This window comes from Aphis gossypii, chromosome 2 (assembly GCF_020184175.1).
Source record: "Aphis gossypii isolate Hap1 chromosome 2, ASM2018417v2, whole genome shotgun sequence".
NCBI lineage: Eukaryota > Metazoa > Arthropoda > Insecta > Hemiptera > Aphididae > Aphis > Aphis gossypii.
Genome location: NC_065531.1, coordinates 25,096,906 through 25,121,630, shown reverse-complemented (window position 1 = coordinate 25,121,630; position 24,725 = coordinate 25,096,906).

Here is a 24,725-nt window from a genome sequence, read left to right as displayed (position 1 = left end):
ACGTCTATTATGACCAATTTTTAGATGCTAGTAGATAATCGTGAATTTTGAGTTGAAAGACGATACAAAAATCAAGTAAATTACATCTAATAAAGAAGCAACTTTTAAAAAATGACGAGCCAATTCTTCATTTTTCGATTCAAGTGTACATAATAATTAATAGTGATAACAATTTAAAATGAGGTTTAGGTATAATATTAGCTGCTTTATAATATCAAATTGATAATATATTATAATCATATTATATAGTAGAATTTAATTTTCTTATTATCTCTTTTGATGTTTGAAGTTTTTAAATACTACATATTTAAACTAGATTAATAATCATTAGTTGCAAAGTAAATTGTATTAAAAAAACACACATTTGTTAGCTCATTAAATTACCTCTAATAGATAGTATCAATTTTAATAACTGGAAACTGTATAAAAAGGTGTATACTAATCACATATACACAATATACATACACTTACCTACAATAGGTTTTAAATATAATTAGGTATATGTGTTTATTTTTTTTCCAAATTCTATTATTTATTGAAATCAAAAGTGAGTATTCATCAAAAAAATGTATCAATAAATAAATAAAAGGTATAGATACTATTAATTTAAAACATAATTATTAATATACCTATACTTGAAAGTATTAATAAATTATGTTATTCTAATATAAAACAATACATTTTTTGATCTGATCTAATTATGTAAACTTGTACATTAAAAATAAAACTTAAATCCGGAGCATATTACCTTTGTCTCCTTTAATCCACCCCCATGTTTATCTTTTAATATAATAATACGTAATAATATGTGTTTTATGTATAATTTAAAATGTATGTGCTGCATTGTGCATATTTATATTTATACAGATAGTATAGGTAAACATACAATTTCGGTCATGTATAAATATGTAATACACTAAGGAACTGAGATATTTGCAATTTGTAGATTACACATGTGAGACAAAATAACAATAAACAAGTAGTACAATAATAATACCCAGCACAGTGAACTTTTGCACATATTGAATCATACAATAAATATAATGTATATTAGAATACAATATGTTCGATGATATTATAAAATGCATAAAAAAAAAATATAAATAAATTTAATTTTAATATTTATACTTATAAATACTTTAAAATTAAAAAAATTGTAATTTATTGTTTATTCCAAACCTTCCCGACTTCCAGTGACTGTAATTTGTATTTTTTATATTATAATTTTATAATAAATACATATTATAAAGTAAATGTATTATTTTTGATAAATAAAAAGTGATTTAATGAATGTTAGATATTATACGATATTACTGTTGTCTGTTACACATCTGCATATTTATGTATGTATATTGTATATTATATGCGTTAAGACATTTTAAAACAGAATGCAACTATTAGAAATAATTCAAGATTTATATGATTAAAAATCTTAAAAGGATTATATCTCTTTTAATATTTTAAAATTTTAGTAGCATAAAGCCTTGTTTATGTTAAAATTATCATCCTGAGCCACTGTGTTATACAATTGTTGGTACTACAGGCATTATCACATAAATAATTACATTATTTTACGTATTCATCGAATGAAATTATTAAACGAGGTTGAGAGCATATTGTATTGAATTGAATGGAATACCGAAGTAAGGTTGACAGAATTGGTTTGATTTATAGTGCAAAATAAAATAGCATGCGGTTTATGCGTTGGTGTAATTGTATGCATATATACGAATACCTACAATATATTTTTACAGCTAGTATTAAACGCACTTGCATAGAATTATACATATTTATATGTAAAAGAAGAAAACCTATATCATTCAATTTTAAATAAACTGTATTTTAAATAATCACGCTTGAGGCATTGCTTGCCAACAATTGGAACAAGGGTGGGTAATGGCCAATGGGTATTTAATATATTAATATGTATTGAAGGTTGACGAGATGATAATTATTATTCTAGACAAAGAATAGTGTGCGCTGTGTGGACATTCTGCACGAATATACATAGTTTAACAATGTATAGCCCGCGTAATGCATGCATATATCATAATATGATAAAAATCAACACACTTGTTAATAATATACTTTTAAATTGGAATTGAATGAAATTTGTTCAGAAGTATAAAACAAAAATAATTAAATTATTTCATTAGAGGCTATTTGCTAAATATGACGGGAATGCACTTTGTAAGCGGTGCTTTTACGCCTCTTGAGACCATGACTTATAATAACTTACATATATATTACAATTTGGGATATTAGAATAGATATCTATAATGATAACCCTTATTATGAACAAAAACATAGAGATCATTTGAATACAAAAGTTTAAATTAGAAATGATTTTTAAAAAAGTTTATCTTATACAAATATTATATTATGTATAATTTATATATGAAAATTATACCTATTATTTGATATTAGCAAATAATATATATATATATTATATAAATATATAATATATATTTTACTACAATAAAAACGATATACAATTTATATACCTATAATATATATTATGTATAATGCAAGATGCATTATATGCATGGGCTTACTTCATAAAGATATTTATTATTGATGCATTGTGTATTCCATTTTCTGTCTAACGGTTACTATTATATTGGGCGAGAATACGATATTAAATTTTAAAAGTGTATAATTTGTGTGTACAATTACTACGATTATTCATGGGTTATGCCTTATGCATTATAGAGTTTTTTTTTTTACAAATATCGCAACTAGGGTTATAATAAACAATAATAAACAATAATATATCATATTATTTTCACAATAATTAATTAATTCGTAATTATTATTATTATTATTATTATTATTATTATTGTAATCATCGAATACTTGTTGTGGTGGTTATTAACGTCAAATAGAGGATTCCCTGTCGGCTCAGTAGGGGTTGCCTTAGGCGTTATAATATTATATCCATTCACAACGCGTTCGTCGAACTGGTCACGACTCACGAACGGCTGCGGTAACGAAACGTTTCGACAAATTATACTACGCTGCAGCAGACCATCATCGTACGGGGCAATACATTAGCAGCTCAATTAGAACTTACGGCCGGACGTGCCCATTAAACGGCTTTTAACCAAAACCAAAAATTGTTTGTTCGGTAAAATCGTTTTCTACACCTCTAAACCTCCTACCATTTTCCACTTACTAACAATTTCTAACACTTCACATAAACATAATATTTTGTGTATACCTATCATAAGTAGTACGACAGACTTGTACGTTTTACACGTGTCACATATGCAACGATCGCATCGGTCTTTCTACAAATAGTCATAATAACTTAAAATATTTTACCTTAATATTATGATGTCTATAGTGTGCTATCATCGATTATAAATATGAGAATTTGTAGTTTTATTGTCACAAATGTTGAAGTCGAAGAACTGGAAATTGGAGATTTTCATATTTCTATACTATGTTGTTTTTCGAAAAAAAATATGTACATAAAACTAAATAGCTATAATTAAAACACAACAGATAAAATTAGAATTAAAAATTTAAATAAGTAAATAAGAACATTAATAATAATACTATTTAAATAAAGATCGGACATCAAATGTGTAGTGCACAAAATATAGAAACAAAATTTATCACTTATATAGTTAATATATAACTATATAAGTTCTAAATTATGTTTATAAGATATAAGAAAATAAGAACAAGGTATATTATGAAAGACAGTGATAACTGATAGTAGCACCAAGGTTTGACTAATGATTTAAGATTTTTGGGGCAAAAGTACATAAAAATCATAGCCCATATAGGTTACCTAATGTTACCATATAGCCGGATATAGGGCACCTAAATAAGTATAGTTATAATAATAGAAATGAAAAATCACACACAAACTAACTAAAAAGACAAATATTTCCTTCCGATATGATAATATATATTATATAATATATTAAATATTCAATAATGTCTAAGGAGTGTGAGGGCAAATCTTAAAAAAGAGCCAATTACTTTATTTATCGGTATATTATTTTCTATTAAAGCTAAGATTTTCCAGTTTGTGAGTTTTACACGAATCACGTTAGTATGGAACAAAATACGATATTAGTTGGTAATTAGATGTTTTATAAATTAAAGTAAAAGAAAAACAGCGATTTTGCGATAAAATCTAAACTAAAACACTGAGTGTTATTTAATTGTTATTACTTATTACATAACATAATATATTATATTAAATTTAATATAAACCTGTATACCTACATGATTATTATCGTGTGCTTAAAATCCATTAGGCTGAACCGTACGATACAATGCGAAGATACTTAGTCGTCATCGTCAATGGTGATGTGATCGAAAAATCGAAGAATCTACAAGAAATATAACCGTAATAAAAAACTATATCTGACCGCCCATATCAATGTCCGTATCATAATAATATTATAATTAATGTCGAACGTATAATAACCTAATAATAATCATTTTCGAAGTTTCGTGAACATATAGATATCATATCATAATACATTATTATAATTTATAATTTATACAAAGTAGCATCGTTTAAAAGATTTTAAAAACAACGTCATTGAGGCACCTGACATACCGTCACCTCAGTGATGGTATATACCAAGATAATAATATAATGCACGCGTTTAATACTGTAATGCAAACGGTGATTTCAGTGGACAGGTGCGCCTACAACGTGGCCGTAACCTGGCGTATATATTATAATTATATTGACGTTTAACTTAACCTACCTATCTATCTATAAGGTGGATGGAATCGACAGAACACGCGGCATTATCAGCGATCGCGATCGCGACAGAGATACTCTGTACCCCCTCACCCACCCACGACCGCTTTTCCAGAACGCGATAATGCGAACCGATTAGGAAATCGATATACATATTATTATATTATATGTGTACGTATTATAAGTGTGTGTATATACAGGATGATTCACCAAGCATCACCTTCATTTTCATTTATTTAATAATGAATTAATTCAATTTTTGATTTTTAGTACTTAAATATAAATAACAACTTAAAAATTATATTTTAAAAATCCTGAGATTTTTTTTGTACTACTTGAGGAGTGTCTTGTAGAGATATACGTTTCTGCGTTATTTGAATGGCGAACCCCATTTTCTACTGTAAGTTATTTAACAAATAATTTTTCTGAGAATGTTAATGTATTAAAATCAAAATTCAAATGAATGTAGTTTTTTGAGTTATTTAACTTTATGTGATAAGGAATATAATAAAGAGTATTATAGAGTGTTATAGTTATTTGAAGATTTTAGTAACTAATATTAGTTTATTAACATTTTTAATATGTAAAAATGAATCAAGTATTATAGTATAATACTAGCGCTGATGTAATATAATAAATTGTATTTTATATTTTTGTAACACCATTTTTAAGGACTTTCGTCTTTGATATAAATTTTTTATTAACTGAAAAACTACTCGTTCGAATTTTGAACTAGGTACCTAATTTGTAATACTTTTATCAAAATGTTCAAAAAATTATTCACTAAATAACTTAGAGTAATAAAGGGGTTATGGGGAGAGTTATTATTAGAAAAACAGAAGTTTTTATCCCCACAATGCACTGCTTTAGTATAAAAATATTTAAAAACAAGTTTTTGAATAACTGTAATATTAAAGAAAAAAGGGGTAAATATGTTTGTTAGATCACTCTGTATGTAAATATAATATATTTTAGTTTGAAATAGACGTAACACATACATAAGTGGCGTAAGTTTTTAAATTCCGCGCGTCAAAGTCCGTAATACACATGGTGTTGCAGATGTGAGCGCTGTTATATTATACACATTCTGTAACCGTCTAATGTTATATAATATACATATACAAAGGTATCTACATAATGTTATTATTGTTATTAGTAGAAGTATTATAACAGTGTCATGTAAACTGTCTGTACATATACGCGTCGAGAATCGACTTCGAACGGACATGACTGATAGAGGGCCGCCGAGGCGCTATCTTTATTGCTCTTGTATTAATTAATGCTAAACAACGTACGAGGAAAAAAATAGGTATCTCGTAGCCGTTAATTGAAGTTGAAGTGTGAACGTTTTATAAAACGATCGGAACCGGAAAGCTTGTTAATCGTGCCGTGCGCGACGCCCCAAACACCCACCAGCGCGACCGCGCGGACATACCGTGCATATTAATGGGATGTAAAATAAAAATAAAAATAATACCGTGTTAATTGTTGCCAGCTGACGACCGCGATATAAGGTTAGAAAAACGCCTGGCAGTTACCTTCTTTAAAAGAAAAAGTCCGTTTATTCGCTGTGTACATACACTTATATCACCTACATATTATACTCGTATTATAGTGCAGTCATACGAGTATATTATAGGTACATACGCACTACATTACGTATATACTGCTATACTTATGCACGTATTTATACGTGTGCGTATATGGCGTGGGTGTGCGTGCAGTATATTATCATATGGGTACATACAACATTTGTGTGTAGGTATAATAGATATATAATAGGTATATTGTATAATACTTATTTAGTTATGTGTATACTGTATATATAAAATATACTTGTATAGTTATTTATATACATCTTCAAGCAATCTAGCCCTCTTCCTCTACCTAATGTTTCATCACTCGTCTAGGCGCGTGCTGCAAGGTGTCCGGACCACAATAAGAGGACCAAATCGGACACAATCAAGTGCGTTTACCGAACGATAGTTGCATGCTATTAAAGAGAATAAAAAAAAATTTAAAAATCGTGGGTGGTGACCATCGAGGGTGGAGCACTGAAGAGTGTATACGTTGTAACCATATATATGTGTATCTAATTTTGGCTGTATAGTAAGGTGTATCAGTGCAGTGTATGTAGGTATACGTTTAAAAACACATAAATCAAAAGCCCCACGTGATCATCCTTCAGGTATAGTATTTTTTTTCAAATTGTTTTTGTTGCATTGTGTATTATTGAATATGGCGGGTTCTTGCACGTGTGTACATTTTTTCGGTCTATCGTTATTAATGACGCCACTCAGTCAACACAATGAACAGAAATAATAATGCTGCATTACTTAAGTAATTATTTCGTATATTTTACATATATCTATGAACTATGGCGTGCTGTTTTAAAATTTTAAAATATAATTTATTTTGACTTAAATCTCATTGTGTAATTTTGGTGATGATGCATTTTTCGTTAATTCATTGTTTAAACACAGTACTTGCATAGTTTTAGTTCTGCCACATTTTCCCTTAGTATTTAAACATCTCAGACACCAATATGATCCCATTTCTTTGAAGTTGAACTTAACTTTACTTAAAGTCAGGCGTAATTTATTTTAAATTAATAAAAAATAATAATAATAACTTAATGTAAAATAGACAACCCTGAGATACTCTAAAAGACAAATTTCAAATTTAACAACAGAACGTAACTACAGGGAACCTTGAAAAATCAAACCTAATCAAATTTCAAACGTTTCAATCAATAATTCTCTGTGCATGTCCTCTCACTACTCTCTAATGCTCCCTGATTCGACAACAATCACACTTTATATTATGACTTCAACTTATCAATAATATCCACATTGCTACTCATCACTATAACAAATTTCATAAACACACTTTAACACAAGCCCCCTCTATTTAAACTTTCTACTTGCACAATACCTGAAAATCCTCTCCATCGTTTCAAACGTAAATGGCAATGTGATTTATTAAATACATACTTAGGTAGTACTTATTTACATTACCTAGTATTCATATTAACTTACCCCTCCCCTAACTTCATAAATTGAAAGTAGTGTCGATGGGCGCTTCTTTAACTCACGTCAGACGTAGATTCAAGGGTGGGGCAAAGGGGGCACGCCCCCCCAAGTCCTTAAAAATAGATTTGTGTAATGCATAAAATATATTGGGTTTTTGATTATTTTCGTAGTTTATTACAACTATTAACCAAAATAAAATTACGAAAAATAAAATAATATCATTTTATATTTATTGTGTACATTTTATGCTAGTGTGTTAGTTACTGTGTTACAATATTTTTTTTATATATTCCTGGAGGCCAAGGACCTACATACTTTTTGTTGTTTTTATGTATTATGCTACAATTCAGGCAACTTAATAGTAATAATAAGTATAGTAGTAGTATAATAATAGTAATAGTATAATAAGAACAATTTTGCACCTCCTCCGTAAAATATTTTTGAATCTAACCCTACCTCACGCTTGCAACATTTAGCATACACATGTCATTCCATTTACTCGTTGTATTATCATTTACACAGATTGTAAATGTCTTTTATAAAAATAAAAAAAAAGACGGCAACAGAACTACTCAATAAAATTATATTTTCTATAATCCTAGCCGACCAAATAACTTTAGTAAAAATGATCCATTAATAAGCGTAATGAAGACCCTGAATTCTTACCTATTATAGTCACATTAATTTATTCTAATCATCACAATTTTCTATTCATATATTCAGTTATATGACCATATATTAAATATTTTAAATCACATGGCTTATTGAAAATGTTTGGCAAAAAAGACTCATTCAAAATTTAATTTTATAGAATTGTTATAATATTTACATACTTAGTAAATAGGTAATTAAAATGTATACATTTTATTCTTTTATGATATTATTCATTTAAACATTTATCAAAATATCTATATAAATTTGGACTACACAAATCTTCAATATTATTATAAGACGAGTACAACTAAATTAGTGACTGACGGGAATGAATAATGAATAATGATACAAACAATAATAATAATAACTGCTCAGTACTGACATAGATAAATTCCAATTATTGATGGGTTACCACTAAATGATAATAAAAATAAGGTATATCTCATCACTCGGTCAACGAATATTTTTCATTACTTCTATAAAGATAAGCTATAAACTATAGTAATCATATTATGCACCCGACATAGTTATGTACGACGTACGTTCATATTTCCTTATCCGGGTATCATTATGGTTTTTGAAAAAATAACCCAATGATTGAGTGTAGACTTATTATAATATAATAATTATTTTGTATAATATTATCTTTTACGTATAATAGATATTATTATAAGCATGAAGATTAGAGATACTTCAGAGATAGGAGAGATCCTAACCTATCTCTAATTTTCATGATTATAGGTAGGTATATGGGTTGGATTGTTGGAAATCGAAAAATGATCTGATATACTTATTGTAAAATGCATATTATTGGTATATTCGTATTTCGTAATATTTAGAAAATTATTTAAATAATTTTCAAAGTGCCAACTCAAATACTTAATGTAAAAAGGTACCTAACCACTGCACCCACTCCCCACTCCCCTTCGGAATCCTTACAACAGCATAATTTCGGGTATGGTGCTAATTCAGAGAGGTATAACGCTTCGAATATAAGATATGTATCAGTCTTTAGAATTTAGATAATAGTGCATGTATATTATCTAATAAACTTTGATAGAAGAGCGTGTGTAGAGTTCAACGTTTTTAATATATTATTTTTGAAATTAAAAAATTTGGTGGTAGTGTTTTACTGCACTTAAATGCTTCGTAACAATGTTTTTGGTGCATATACTCGTAGTTAATAATAAAATATTTTAAACTAACAGTTCTATTTAAACAATGTATATTTTACCTTATAAATAATTGATCCAAGCAAGTTGCAATTTTTCAATATGATTTTTCAACTAATCCAAACGGGCTTTGTTCATTATAATTTAGAACATCTGTTTTTGTGGTCTGCTATACGACAAAAACCTGTAATGTTTTGATGGAAGTAATGGATACTGGATAGTTGTATACTTATTGTACAACCTATTTTACTATAATTACTATACTTCAGTAGATTATTCTCAAAATTATAAGCTCCGACAGTTGAGCTCAAAATGTGTAAAACGAAAACCGACTGTGATTGGCTGTAGAATATAATTCGGTTGAAAATAACCTGGAATAGAAAATTATAGACATGAGATTCCAAACTTTAAAGATTTTCAAAGTACCTCTTATTTTTGTTTTTTCTATCGAATTGTATCTTATTTATTGTTTTAATTAGAGGAGATGGTATAATAATAATAAAAAAAAATTCCAAACAAGATTTTTTCAGCATTTCTTTATATGATAACAGTGCAGGAAACCGTTTTTAGTATTTATTTATTTCTTTTATAGCAGTGCCACAGTGGTAAACGAAAATTAGTAGTCATTTTGTGAAAATAATAAAATAAATATGTGATTCATAGAAATCGACTTGGGCTAGAATCCCACTATGAGTTTTGTCGGTAATGTGTTCTAAGAAATACTGTCATCTACAAAATTGTATTACTACGAATTAAACTGTTATTAAGATTTCGTTTCAAGTCAAAATAATTTTAATTTTCGAATGAGATAAGGCGAACTAATATATTTTTTGAAAACGTTGAACAAGTTTAACATTTGTTGGATTAAAAATACACTCATAATAAAATAGAAATAAATATTATACAAACATATTTTATAATAACGTGAAATAAATCTTTTTGTGAACAATGAAAAATTTATAAAAAAATTTTCTATGTAACTCAATAAAACAACTTTTGGATTTTTTATTTTACAGATTTTAAAATAATGAATATCAATATTATTGTTTTATAATAGGTAATAGTTGTAAAATTGTATTCTTTTGTTTAATATTTAAAAACTTTATAACAATTTTTTAAATTATTCAATTATTGGAGTTGCACTGAAATTCAAATTGATTTATGATAAATAAATAATTTTTATTATTAAAAATCTAGAAAGCAATTTATTATTCAATAAAACCTAATAAATTATCACAAAAAATTGTTAAATATTTTCCTCTCAAGTGGGCCCATTGATCTTTGTAATCGCCCACTTTTTAGATTCTTTGTCAATTATTAAAATTGTCATAGATAACTAGAGGACCTAACGTAAAATTATATTTGATAATCCTACCTAAAATATAAGCGAACACAGATGTTAATTTAAGACTACACAATACAATATACTTATGTTAACGATCGTCATATTTTATATTTTCTTATAATTTAAATAAAGTATTGATTGATGTTAAACTCAAAAATATTTTTTCTTTGAATTTTGAACCTTCTGTCAATTAAATTCATACATCTTGACAATTAACGCAAAATAATGTTTACAATAAATACGTGGTTATATTTAATATTTATAAAAACCTAAGGTATAGCATTGGGTTAATTCCATAATTGTATAATAGTAGATATTATTTGATACAAGACACGCAAATGCACAATTTTTGTCAAATAATTTGGCACATTAACGGTAGAGTTTAGGTATAAGCAAATATTTTATTGTAATATACATAAATAAATTATAATGTTATGGTTATTATTTATATAATACTAGTTTTTAAAATCTTTATTGATAATTTGTGATTGTTTGATAGGTGTACTAAGTACGTAAATAACATCGAATACTGAGAATCTTTAACAGTGTTCACGTTGTTGCCATGCAAAGTTACCCGGTAATGACTGCGAAAAGTTATTGGTTGGTGATAATGATTTATTTATACATCGTCTTTGAGCAGAAACTATTTATTCAACAAAATCACGTTTATATAAATGATATTCTATATTTTCAGCCGTGCTGTGTATAGTTAGTTTTCCAAGAATTGCGAACCGTAGAGGGTTCGTCAAAGTTTTTGTTATTATTTAACATTATTATTTTCAACCAACCTCGGTATAGACGGTATACTGTTCTGATCATCAAATGAACCTTGTTGGCTTTAGAGTATTAGTATTTGGCTGACTACTATATGTCAATTTTTTTTCCGGCGATCGGTCGTCGTATCAAACCGTTTTAGTTTAACCATCCGTTTAGTGCGTATACAATTTACATAAAATATTGTTGTAGTGTGAGTGTGTGACAATACTTTTGCAAAATAATTTTCACCGCACCTTAGATGAAACACGTCGTTTGATTCCCGACTATTACGTGCTTGGAAGTTAGCAAGGTAAGAATATGCATATAAGTCAATAAAGTCATTACTCATTAGCCACATATATCATTCGCTGCAGGTACCTATGCGACTGTGTCTTGTTATAGAAATACTCTTAGACATGTTTCCATTACCGTTATTTAGAATTACGTATCGTACTTTATAACCAGCTTGTTTTAATAACCTATAGACGTATCTATGCGTGTAGGTTTTCAAGATCCTAGTAAAACCTTGCTAGAATATTCTTTTGACTTGAATGGATGAATATTTCATCAATTTCACTTCAATGGTACATATATTTTTTACATAATAGAATACATTCCTATATTAAACCAATAATAATGTTCGATGCGTATTATATTAAGTTATTTTTATCCCTTATAAATTGGTCTAGTACTCTAGTAGACAAATAACATATTTATTAAAGTATATTTTATATGACGTGTATAATACAACGATTAAATTGTAATTATAAAAAGGTATAAATAGTATTAAATATAGTATGTTATTTATAATTTTATAATTTAATGAAAAATCAAAGTATACTTAAATTTTTAATGGTTTTCTATCGATCAATTGAATATTTGTATTTATAAATTAAAATTGTGTTTTGGTTTAAGACATTTATAATTATCAAGTGAAATTGAAACAGCATATTATGAACCTTGAAAATGTGCTTATTTAAATTATGCATTAAATAATTTGAGAGTTAAAAATTCTTTGATAACTGCAGTAAGACACGCTATATAAGTTTATACAATATATATTATACATACTACGTATCTATGTAGTTAAGATGGGTTAGATATTAGATGTATATCTAAGATTAAATTTATATAATGTAGTATTCTACTGTTCCTGTATTTTTTCTTTTAACTTTTAAGTTTATTTAAGTGAAGTCAACTCTGAATAGAGACCGAAAAATAGATTATTTCTTATCATTGTATATTAACTATTTGATTATTGCTAACTACATTAATTCTGACAATAGATTTGCCATGTTCCCAACGTCTTAGTATTATGAAAATAATTTTTAAATTCAAAGTACAAAATTAGGAAAATAGAAAAAATAATGAGTTTAATCCGTTTTAAAATTACACTTTGCTGAAGCCAATTTATGTTGTAAAATATTAAAAGTTCGTACTTACCTACGATAAATAATAAAATAACCTAACGTATATACGCCCTTCACGTCATTATGTAAAAATTATCTGCATAATAATAATTATGTCCTAAATAGATATGGAGTAGGGTAACTAACCTATTATTGTTGATAAACTCACACATTAAGTATATACCACACTAAATAATAAATCAACATTAAATTTAACCAGCATGACTGTGTATTTTATAAAATTTATTAATTGTTGATCTAAAATTTAAGAAAAATAGGTTTAAATGTATTTTATTTTCTGTGATTGTCATACAAATTATCATAGTCATAGTCAACTCATATAAGTCATATCATATATTATGTTTGATATTGATATTTAAGATTACGTTAGAAACTTGAAAGTCGTGTAATGACAATGATTTCAGAACTGATTTAAGTAGGAAATACGTATATTATTATAAATATTTAATAGCTTATTGATACAGAACGCACCTAATTTACAAATGATAAATTTCATATTTTATTTAATTTTTCTGAATTTAATATTTAAATGTTTAATAAAGGCTTTATTACGTTATTACAATAATTCCTTATCTGCGTATAATAATAATGTTAGTATAAGTGTTTTTGTTTTTAATTTTATTATGTTTAAATAAAATCGAATTAATATAATAATACATGTGTGAACGATAATGATTTCGGTAGCAGACATTTTTATAGTTTTACATAATATAGTTTTGTTTTTTTTTTAATTTATATGATTTGTAGTGTTTTTGATTTAGTTACTTTAAACGTAGAGATGGAGTAATACAATTTTATCGAATACCATTAAACCAAAATGTAATGCAGTGAGATTATAAAATAATTTTTTATGTCTAATTGTAAACATATATATTTGGTAATAAATAAATAATAATAAACATAAGTCATTGAGTTATACATATGTTTATCGCCTCAGATGGTCCCTGACAACTCAATAATACCGTTAATTTGATCAAGTAAATTTTAAACTATTATACAAGACGAGTTATAGAATGAAACTTCTTTTAAAACTGATGCTACTGATGCTAGTGTATGTATTACTAGTATATAATTTAAAAAAATATAATTATATAGGTACCTTATAACTCTATTTTATAAATGCACCCCCAGATGACAGTCCTATTGCACATCACGTTTTTTCAAAATTAGGTAAACTAAAGAGGGAGGAGGGACAATACTTTCTATTTTAGATGTGTTTCTTTAATTCTCAAAAGACAATGATAATTAATATCTAACTATTTAAAATTGATCCGTTTATCAATTATTGTGGTTAGGTTTGATCACTGAGATAGATAAGAATAATTATATTATACTGGAGCGCGGACTCGCTTATGTTCGTATGTTGCGAAAAATGAACCGTCTCAACTGCCGCTACCCCCACCACCGTATGGCATGAAATTGAACTTCCATATAAATAAAATTGAAAACTACACATTTTAATTTAACATAACTCTGGGATAAATGGTCGTATTGCGCTAACTTTGGTATCAACATTTTTGTTTTTATATGTACTTAAAATTTATATTTACCAAAAATAAAAATATAAATTTTATAAAAATCATTTATTTACTCATACCAATTGCATATAATTTCTTGCAATACAGAGTGGGGCGACCAGCCCGTTTTTACACTTTAGTTCGCACTCCAGTATATTATTATCCATCTCAGTGGATTTGTTATGACCAATATTTGACTTCAATGTATTTTTATTTATTACGTTACTTTCATTGATGAGAACTTCAGCAATGTAGGTAATGATTAGGGCATGACAATAATGCCGGTGGAAAATTGACATTACTCATTATATAGGTAATTAATATACATATATCTCTATAATTGATTGATTGGTGATAACTGATAAGTTTAGTCATTTTAATTTATTGGTATTGGTTGACAATTTATCGCTTATGAAAGTTTGATTATATCTATTAAGCACATAATATATATATTTTGTAGCTGAGGACATTTCCGATTTAAATAAAACAAATGAATTTCCCAAGCCCTCTATATTATGTAAACATTTTAATAATATTCATACAGAATACATGCAAATACATAATACGATAATAACGTGCTAAATATTGGCGAAGAAAAATTTGGAATTCAAAGTATTTTTCGTTGATGGATCATGTGCAAAAAAAATAAAAATGATTTATTTCTTACTATATAACGTGTTAAATTTTTTTTTAACTATTGTCTATTAAATTTTAACTCGAGATCCTTAAATTAATATAACTTGACTGACTCGGGTTAAATTTTTCCATTAACTTACCGCCCACTACTTGTAATAATAATATATGTTATTACACATAATATGCGACGGCCGGTGCGGCAATGATCAAATCGCACTACCGTTAATAATAATTACTTTTTGACGCGTCGGGTGCACCGACATCTTTGGCAGCAGATAACGATAAATACGCATGTGTGTATAGTATGTATAATAATAATATAATACAAAATACGTATATCTAAGTTGTGTCCCGGCATTAATCAAAAAATCGTATCGTGACGTGCACCGTAACCTAAAATTGTCTGATGACGGTTATTATAATGTAGGCAGATAATAATGTAGAATACCTAGTGTTTATAACCAACCAGCGATTTTCGACCGTTTTCCGCAATATTTTATAGGCTTAATATCCTCGGCGAATGCGTTTCATTTTTTTCTATTATAATATACTATATAAATGCGACAAGGCGTGATGTATAAACCTAGTCGAAAACGCAGTCAGCGCAATTTACTATTATTATTAAAATACTGTATAATCATCGTCTTTTTTACGCACGATGATAGCGCTGGCTGCATTAAGACTGAATTCGAGATGATGTCTATGATCTCTTCTATAATCTCAGAAAATCATTGCAGTTCAAAGGTGTACCAATTCAATCTTGACAAACAAAATTGATTTATCGCTTTGATACCTTAATTATATACTATTATAAATCATCGTTTTGTATACATGTTTTCTTAAATCAGTTTTTAAATTAAATAATTTAGTCAACAAATTGTGAATGAGTATACATAAAATTACTTTATTTAGTTCTTTATCTATTGCAGTATTTGAAATTTATTTTTTAATATTTATATTTATTTTAGGGGTTCACAAAATATCATATAAATATGGTTTTAATTTATCGCTTAGGAATTGTTAACATTTTTTTTTGAAGATATGAAAAAAAATCATTTTTTTTAAGTATTGGAGTTTTATAGTTAAAACATTTTTCAAGTAAATTAAAATAATTTCTCAAAACTAATTAACCATATTATATATAGTATAGGTATATGTAGTATATATATACTATATATTACATTATATAGCCTGATGATATTATGAATGTTCAATAAAATTGGGGGAAAGTTTGATCCAAAAGTGCAGAATGAAGTCTTGAGTTGTACTTATTTTTATAAAAGATTATCTAGTATACAAAATATTCAGAACACCGTATATAATATGTGCAATGAAATATGTCCAATACGGTCGATATCTGCACCGCATCAATGTACTTAGTCTTTCAACTCTTACGACCTAAATGCAACTATATTTGGATTTAGTAGTTTCAGCTACGGTATATTTTCCACTTTATGATCATTATATTTAGTTTATTTTTGTGCCTGTTAAGGGATTTGATAGCCAAAATATGTTAATAATTAATAAAACATATTGTTATAGACTATATTAAATCTTAATTTTTAATTTGAAATTTTTAAAAAATAAATAATTTTAAGTAAAATATTAAGTTAATGACTATAATTGCATTTATATTCATGATATTAATTTCCTTTTTTTGTGGAACGATTTTTGATTTTGTAATATTACTTTGAGAGTATTTCTGGGTACTTTATTTACATCTTATGGTATAGTTTAATACCTTGACAACAATTTTGAGTTCGGTTATGTTTAATAATTGTCACTAATTGCATTCAGAAATTAATGTGGTCATTGAATTTAAAATGCACTATTAGTACAGAATCCGTAAACAGTATTAAAATCTTAATATAAACAACTATCGTGAAATACAAACAATAAATCCACAGTATATATTATTTAAATTCTTTAATTTGCATAACTCAATATTAACTTTCAAACATGGTGTAGCTGTACTAGAGTGGTTGTATGTATCTCTAAATATAGTCAACTTAAGTGAAATAATTAGAACATTACACATTTATTTACTTTAAATGTGCATTACTAACGAGAAGTTCTGCCATACAATGAATAATAAAAAATGCATTGCAATATAATAAAGTAAAATTTGTTTGCAGGTTACTATAGCATTTATATTTTACACTGTATAATAATAAATCAGGTAATTCCATACTTAGTATAATTTTTTTCGGGTGGATGGACTTAAAAGTTCTATTTTAAATTAACTCTTTTCTAATCATCATTTTTATTATTTTTGTTCTAATTTTTACTTGAAAATTATTCTGGTTGATATAAGTTTATAAATATTTACTTTTGTCGAATACATTTGTTGTACGTTGTTAGTAGTTTTTTATTACATAGGTAATAACTAGGTAGGCGCCTATGTTCATATAGTTAGCCTATAATAATCGATTAATAAGTTTACAACATACCATGTTGTACCAAAAATTATAGCAATGGTTCAAATCTGTTTACAAAATTAAAAAATTAATCATTTTTCTTAGTAATGATTATATTTTATTTTTTAAATAATTTATGTACTTTTAGTGTATCCAATCAGTTCTGAGTAGACAGACAGGAACGAATGATACCCTGCGGATAAATAAAAACCGCTTTTCGATGTTCACGCAGAGCGTTTTTAGCTACTACTTTTCTGACAGAAGTTACAGAACCAAACTATTTGATTAAATAAGAGGTTTATAATAATACGAATACCCGTGTGTTTGTGAGCCTGTTTATGTATTTGTGTGTGTGCTTGATGCGTAGGTATGTATATAGGTTTTTACTTATAGTGGTCTTTATAGATACGTATATTGTATTAATGTAGTAAAAAAATATGACATTATGTGTACACATTTTTACTTACAAGTTATAATATTTGAATTACTTATGAATTGAAACTTTTCATCTCACTATGTTGCCAATTTCAATTAATTCGTTTAAAATGTAATTTTCTAATACTATGGTCATTACGTCGATAATTATATCATCATGTCTATTATAATGAGCGTTCTATTGAAAATTTATAAATTTACATTAATTAAATTTTGTATATGAACTCAAAATATTGCAGTTCATAGTAAAAGTTAAGCGTTCTAATAAATCAATTAAAATCGGTATTAAAATTAATATTTATAAATGATAATTATATATATCTAATATAGTTAATTGTTTTAAATATGTTTTATAATTTTCTCAAACAAAAAAATCACTTGCAGACTTGATGCCTTTTTTATTTAAGTATTAGTGTAATCTATAAAAATGTTAATTTTGTATGAATTAGGAATTTACATTAATTTAATGATAAATTGTCATTGTTACAATTTTACTTATGATCGCCTATTTATTTTTAATTAGAAGACATTTCTCACCATCTTACTATGGATAACGCTGTATCTTTTAATATCTCACTGTTTTAAATTAATAAATATTCGTTGCTTATTTTATTTTAATCTGTTAATTAAAATAACGTAAGGATTATGAGATGTTCATATTAAACTATTTATATTAAATTATTTAATTTGGTACTAAAATAAATTCATATTTTAAATATTGTCAATGTTCACGCTTAATAATACAGTGTCCAAAATTAAAGGATTTTGATAGGTATATGTTTGACGACTCATCAATTTTTTTTTAGAATGTTTAAATTAAAAGTAAGCCAAGCTCAAAATTTTAATGCATAAAGAATTTGTCATAAAAATGTTTTTTCTTTTTAATAACTAAATAGGTATATTTTTTAATGTTAATTTTATAGATTATATTTAATTATATAATTATATATATTATATAGTACGACTTTATATACATATATAATTATAGGAAAATACTGTAGAACTAATTTCCAGGAAAATATAGTAGTTATTAAGTTTGCAAAATGCATTAATAATTAAAGCACATTTGTAGTTTTTCTTATATAAAAAGTGTTATAGCTTTGAATTTTTAAAAAAAATGTGTATCATAATATATAGAATAAATCATTCTATCATGTTTAATAAACCGGGTTCAAAATTAATAAACATTCCAAAAAAAATATTTAGTATTACCTTTAATTTTAAACATAATAGTATAGGTATAGAATATTATAATGCATATTTAATGAATGGTTAAATAACACGCATATTATAATATCAATATCATGTACAGATGACATATCTTAACTATTTTTATCATTGGTTTCCAAAGCTATAAGATAGCTACCGTACTTTACGATAGGTAATAATAAATTCAGGTAAAATGAATAGTACAGAAAAAAATTATAATAATCAATTTTGTTTAAAATGCTGGAGGCGCGTTAGGTGTTGCATGCCCAATGCGGCAATGCTTGTAAAAAATATTATTTACCATGTATATTGTATAGGTAAGCGCGGAAAACAATTTTTGAAAATAATTATATCATATACAGGGTGATTCACCAAGCATACAGTTTATGCATTTTGTCAATTTTTGAAAATACTATTAATTCATCAATGATTAATCAATTTATGAGTTAATTCAAATTTTGATTTTAAAAACCATATTATATTCAAATTATTTAGATTTTTTATACTACTTACCTAATGAGTGTTTTGTGAAGATATAAACATCAGTGTTTCAAATGAGAACCCTTCTTCTTACAATTAAAAATTATTCAGTAAATATTTTTTTTAAAAATCTTGATGTAGCTATAGTAGGTACTAGATACTTTCATGTCTAATGTAAAATTTAAACTATTAATAAGATATCAGTTATAGAATTATTTCTATTAAGAATTTTTATTCTTAAAGTCTTTAAAAATAGTTTTACAAAAATATAAATTAGATATAACATTAATATATAGTATTAATTATACTTGAACTACTTTTATAAACTATAAATATTGGTTGATTAATGTAAATTATCTTATTTAAAAACAAAAGTTTGTATCTCTAAAGAACACTATTTAAGCAGTATAAAAATTCTTAAGAATTATAAAACATGGTCTTTAAGTATACTTGAAAATTCTAAAAATCATATTTTGATTAACTGCGACATTTAAGCAAAATAGGGGGGTGAACATGCTTAGTGAATCACCCTGTATAATAATACTATACGTATACTTTCAACTGCTCTATATTATATAGGTACTATATAGTTATTATATACGTATGTGGTATTGTGTCAACCCGGGAGCGCGTGTGTACAACACCATATTATACACAATATTATTACTAAATTATAAATTATAATATAGATCGCTTGGAGATATAGTAATGGAACTCATTAAAAAAAAAAAAAAACAAAATTTCTTTATGTGCACGTACGACTTAAAATCTAGTGGCCCCCGAGTTAATTGGCCAACTGTTAATACATATAATATAATATGTAATATCATATATACTGCGATTTGGTGCTACCGCCGCTGCCGCGTTAACTAGCGCGGGTGCGTTCAATTATCGCTTTTTTCGCCGGCGGCTGCGGACCGCGAAACCTCGCGCGCATACCACCCAACATTCCGCCAGAGACGTTTCATGAGAAATAATAATATAAAATGTCTGACCGCCCTCCGAAAACGCAAAACCAGTTGCTCGCATATTATACACATATACATATACACATTTTTATTCGAGTTTTAACGGGATCGACGTCGTCCTCGTCGCTTCCAATGATTTCTTGTGCGCGTGTGCATTACACTATGTACCAAATACTCTATAATAATATAATCGATGGTTACATGTTAAAAGGGTCTAAGCAACATGGAATGTATTATTATTCTATGAAGAAAAATATGTTTCTCAATGCGGATGAGCAAAATTAGTCACGTCTGTGACTATGCTATTTAACAAATCTAACATTTTATATTTTCAAACGGTTTAAACGAAAATAATAGGGAATAAATCACATTATCACGAATGTTTAGTGAAGCAAAAACGTTTAGGTATACATTTTTTTTTTTTTTTTGGAATATTTTTATCTACACTTCATTTTGATGATCACGAGAACATAATAATATATTATAGTATTATATATAGATCAACAAATAATGATAATATCAAAATATAATAAGGAATAAGTGTTAAAAATATTAAATAAATTTATTTAAATTTTCGTATCCACATAAGTTTATGCTACAATATAATACATAAACAAATACAAAATAATATAATTCAAAGACTTATTATATTTTTTAAATTTAAATAATTGTCAAAAATCGTCGTCCACAACTAGAAAATTCAAACACACATATTAGTACGGTAAATAAATAATATAAAATAAACAATATAAGATTTAATACAAAATTAAATCATACAGTAATTTTTAATTAGTGATTTGATATATACTTAAAGCTAGAACTGCATGTCTGCAAATTAATTTAAAACTATTCCAACAAACTATTGACGGACTTGTTGGAAGTTATTTGACAGACATTTGTTAGATAAAGATAAAATTTACTTTTTAGGCTTGTAGAGTGATTAGTTTAAATGTGCATTAAAAATATATGCGTTTAAAATAAAATAAGCTTAAAAAATATTTACAATTGCTTTTACAAATTATATATATATATATATACTAATTATCTATATTAAAAAAAATCATAAGGACTTTATATATAATTCTTATTCAAAACACTAATTAATATTATATATTTTTTTAGAACTTAAATTTATTTTCAACTAATATTAACAAATATCTAACATTTTCCATTTACGTTCAATAAGTCCAAAAATTGTTTCTTGGAATGATTTTAGATTAATGTGCTAACTATAATATCTAGTGTTAACTTAAAGTATAGGTTGATAATGTATATTACAGCTATTTTATTTTAAATTTTAGCAACGTTATTTTGTTATTCATTGATTTAAATTTATCAGTTTAATTGTTTAATAATATGATAAGAATAATATATGAGCCGGCAGAATCCATAGGTATGTATCAAAGTTTAGCAAGTCGATAGCTAGCGCAATCGATAAGTTTTTCAGGTAAAAATATAATTTTGTGGAATTAATAATATAGGCTCTATTATGTACCTTGTATATTTAATACTGTTTTATTATATTTTTATTACCTCTGTCGTAACTTAAGTGTAATCGACTGTTTATAGACGTTCATAATATATACATTGTATATATTGAGAATGCAATCCCCCATCAAAGTTCGTAGTTATTTCTTATACATTCAGTTGCCAGTGTCTTGAGTCGCAATTATATCTAAAATGCTCATGTAAGACGACTACAACATTACTGAATATTGACGAGTAGAACTATGTGTGACTTATATATATACACACATATATACGATGTTGTATTGCAAAAATGTGATGTTAACGACAATATGAAACATAACTGAATGTCCCACTAACCCGATGGCATCACTAGCGATCCATTAATGTAATATAGTGCTATACAGGATAGACGATAGACTTCATAATATGTACCTACACACTATACACATTATGCATATGCTGATATTAATTAATTGTTAAGTTTACACTAGAGCTGATGTCTTTGCAATGTATATTAATATATTATGTATAAAGAAAATGATACTGAAACAGATAGTTATTATAGTTTAGATAACAATCTAACAAAAAACCGTAGACTTAAAAAGATCTTTTCAATAAACGTGATTATTACATGTTTAACTACTTATAAAATATGTGTTATAAAATATCAAAATAATTGAACAATCATTTCTATTTTGAAATGTAGTTCAAATACCTAGTGGATTTTTTATTAGAATAAAATATTAATTACGCATTAAAAAGTTAAATTGTTGACAATAGATAGGAAACATTATTTTTACAGTTAAGGAAATGGTTTATTTTAAAAAAAATTATGTTACAACAAAAAAGTACCTCACACATTTAATAAACAACATAGTTAATAATAAACGCAAAAACCGTTTATAATTTGACGGTACAATATTATTTATTGCCGTGAATAAATTACAATTAATCATAACCATAGTATAAAATAATAAATTATTGAAAAATTTTTTTTTAATATTCAAGATGTAGATACATTTCAATAAATATATTTTTGTGAATAGAAGTAGTACTAAAATTGTGTAAGGCAAATGTGTGATTAATTTTGAATGTATACATATAAAAATTCTTCGATCAAATTTTGATTTACACTTTACTAAGAACAAGTAATTCTACGAATATTTTACGGACCTTATCCTGTTATTATTTATTATAATATAGCCTAAAGGCGTTATTACATCTTTTATATACATATACACTGTAATATTAATATTAATATTACAGACATAATAGGTACAATAGGTAATAGTTAGGTATGTAACTTAAACACTTTTAAATTATATGGTAAACTTATAGGAGTAACTTGATCAAAAACTTTTTTTTTGCTTAATTTTTTTTCTAATTATCTGTAATTATTACAGTATAAGAAGATTTGAATTTATTTAATTCTTTTTGGATGTTTAAACAGAAAAACAAAAAGGAGTATTATTTACTTTTTATAATTATTATTATTGATTTAGTTAACTTATTTATTATTGTGCTAATTTTTTTCTAATAACTACATACAACTTCAGTGTTAAATCATAATTTATACTAGTTTTTGTAAGAACTCAAAATGTTATGAATTACTTATATGTTATACAATTTAATACTTCAAAGTATAATTAAAATGAAACCAAAATGTCAAATGGTATGAAAATTAAAAATCACAAAAGTTAAATGAAAACCTCACTTGCATACTACGAATTTTATTATATTTTCTTGCACTACTACTTAGAAAAATCAGAAACTACTTTTTTAAGTAATAAACTTGACTCGATGTCTGATCAAAGTATAACTACTAGAACTTTGGAAAATTTCTTTTAGTTAAGCATTTTTAAAGAAATTAGATGAAAATATAACTATCAATACATTTTTTGATTCATTCAGAAAAATTTTTTTTATTAATACACATAAAAATAAATAAATCAAATAACAAATAAAAATTTAGTATTTTGATATATTTATAATTTTAATTTTAGATAATTAGATATAAACATTAAAAAAATTTGTTGGAAAAAATTTATTGATAGTGACACGGACACAAACTGCATGGTTAGAAAATTTCAATATTTTATAAATATACATAATTATGAGGTGTTTTGTAAGTTATAAATACTATATACCTATTACCTATTGATACACATTGCAGTGACTGCACTATATTATAATACATTAAATATACTGCTTTCTTTCAATACCGTAATAAACATTAAAATAATTTCCTTGAACTTTATTAAAATCTGATGATAATTTAAAATGTATATAAATTGATTTTAGAATTTTATTGCAAGTATGTATAGGGAGTAATGGGAAAAAGTGATCATTAGGTGTAATCAAATCGTGATCATAAGTTGTAATTATTTTCAACTTGGTGTACCTTCGTGTAATTGTTGTATAGGTCTTGCGTATTATTTTTGATAATAAAATATTATAAAAAATTTTATTTTC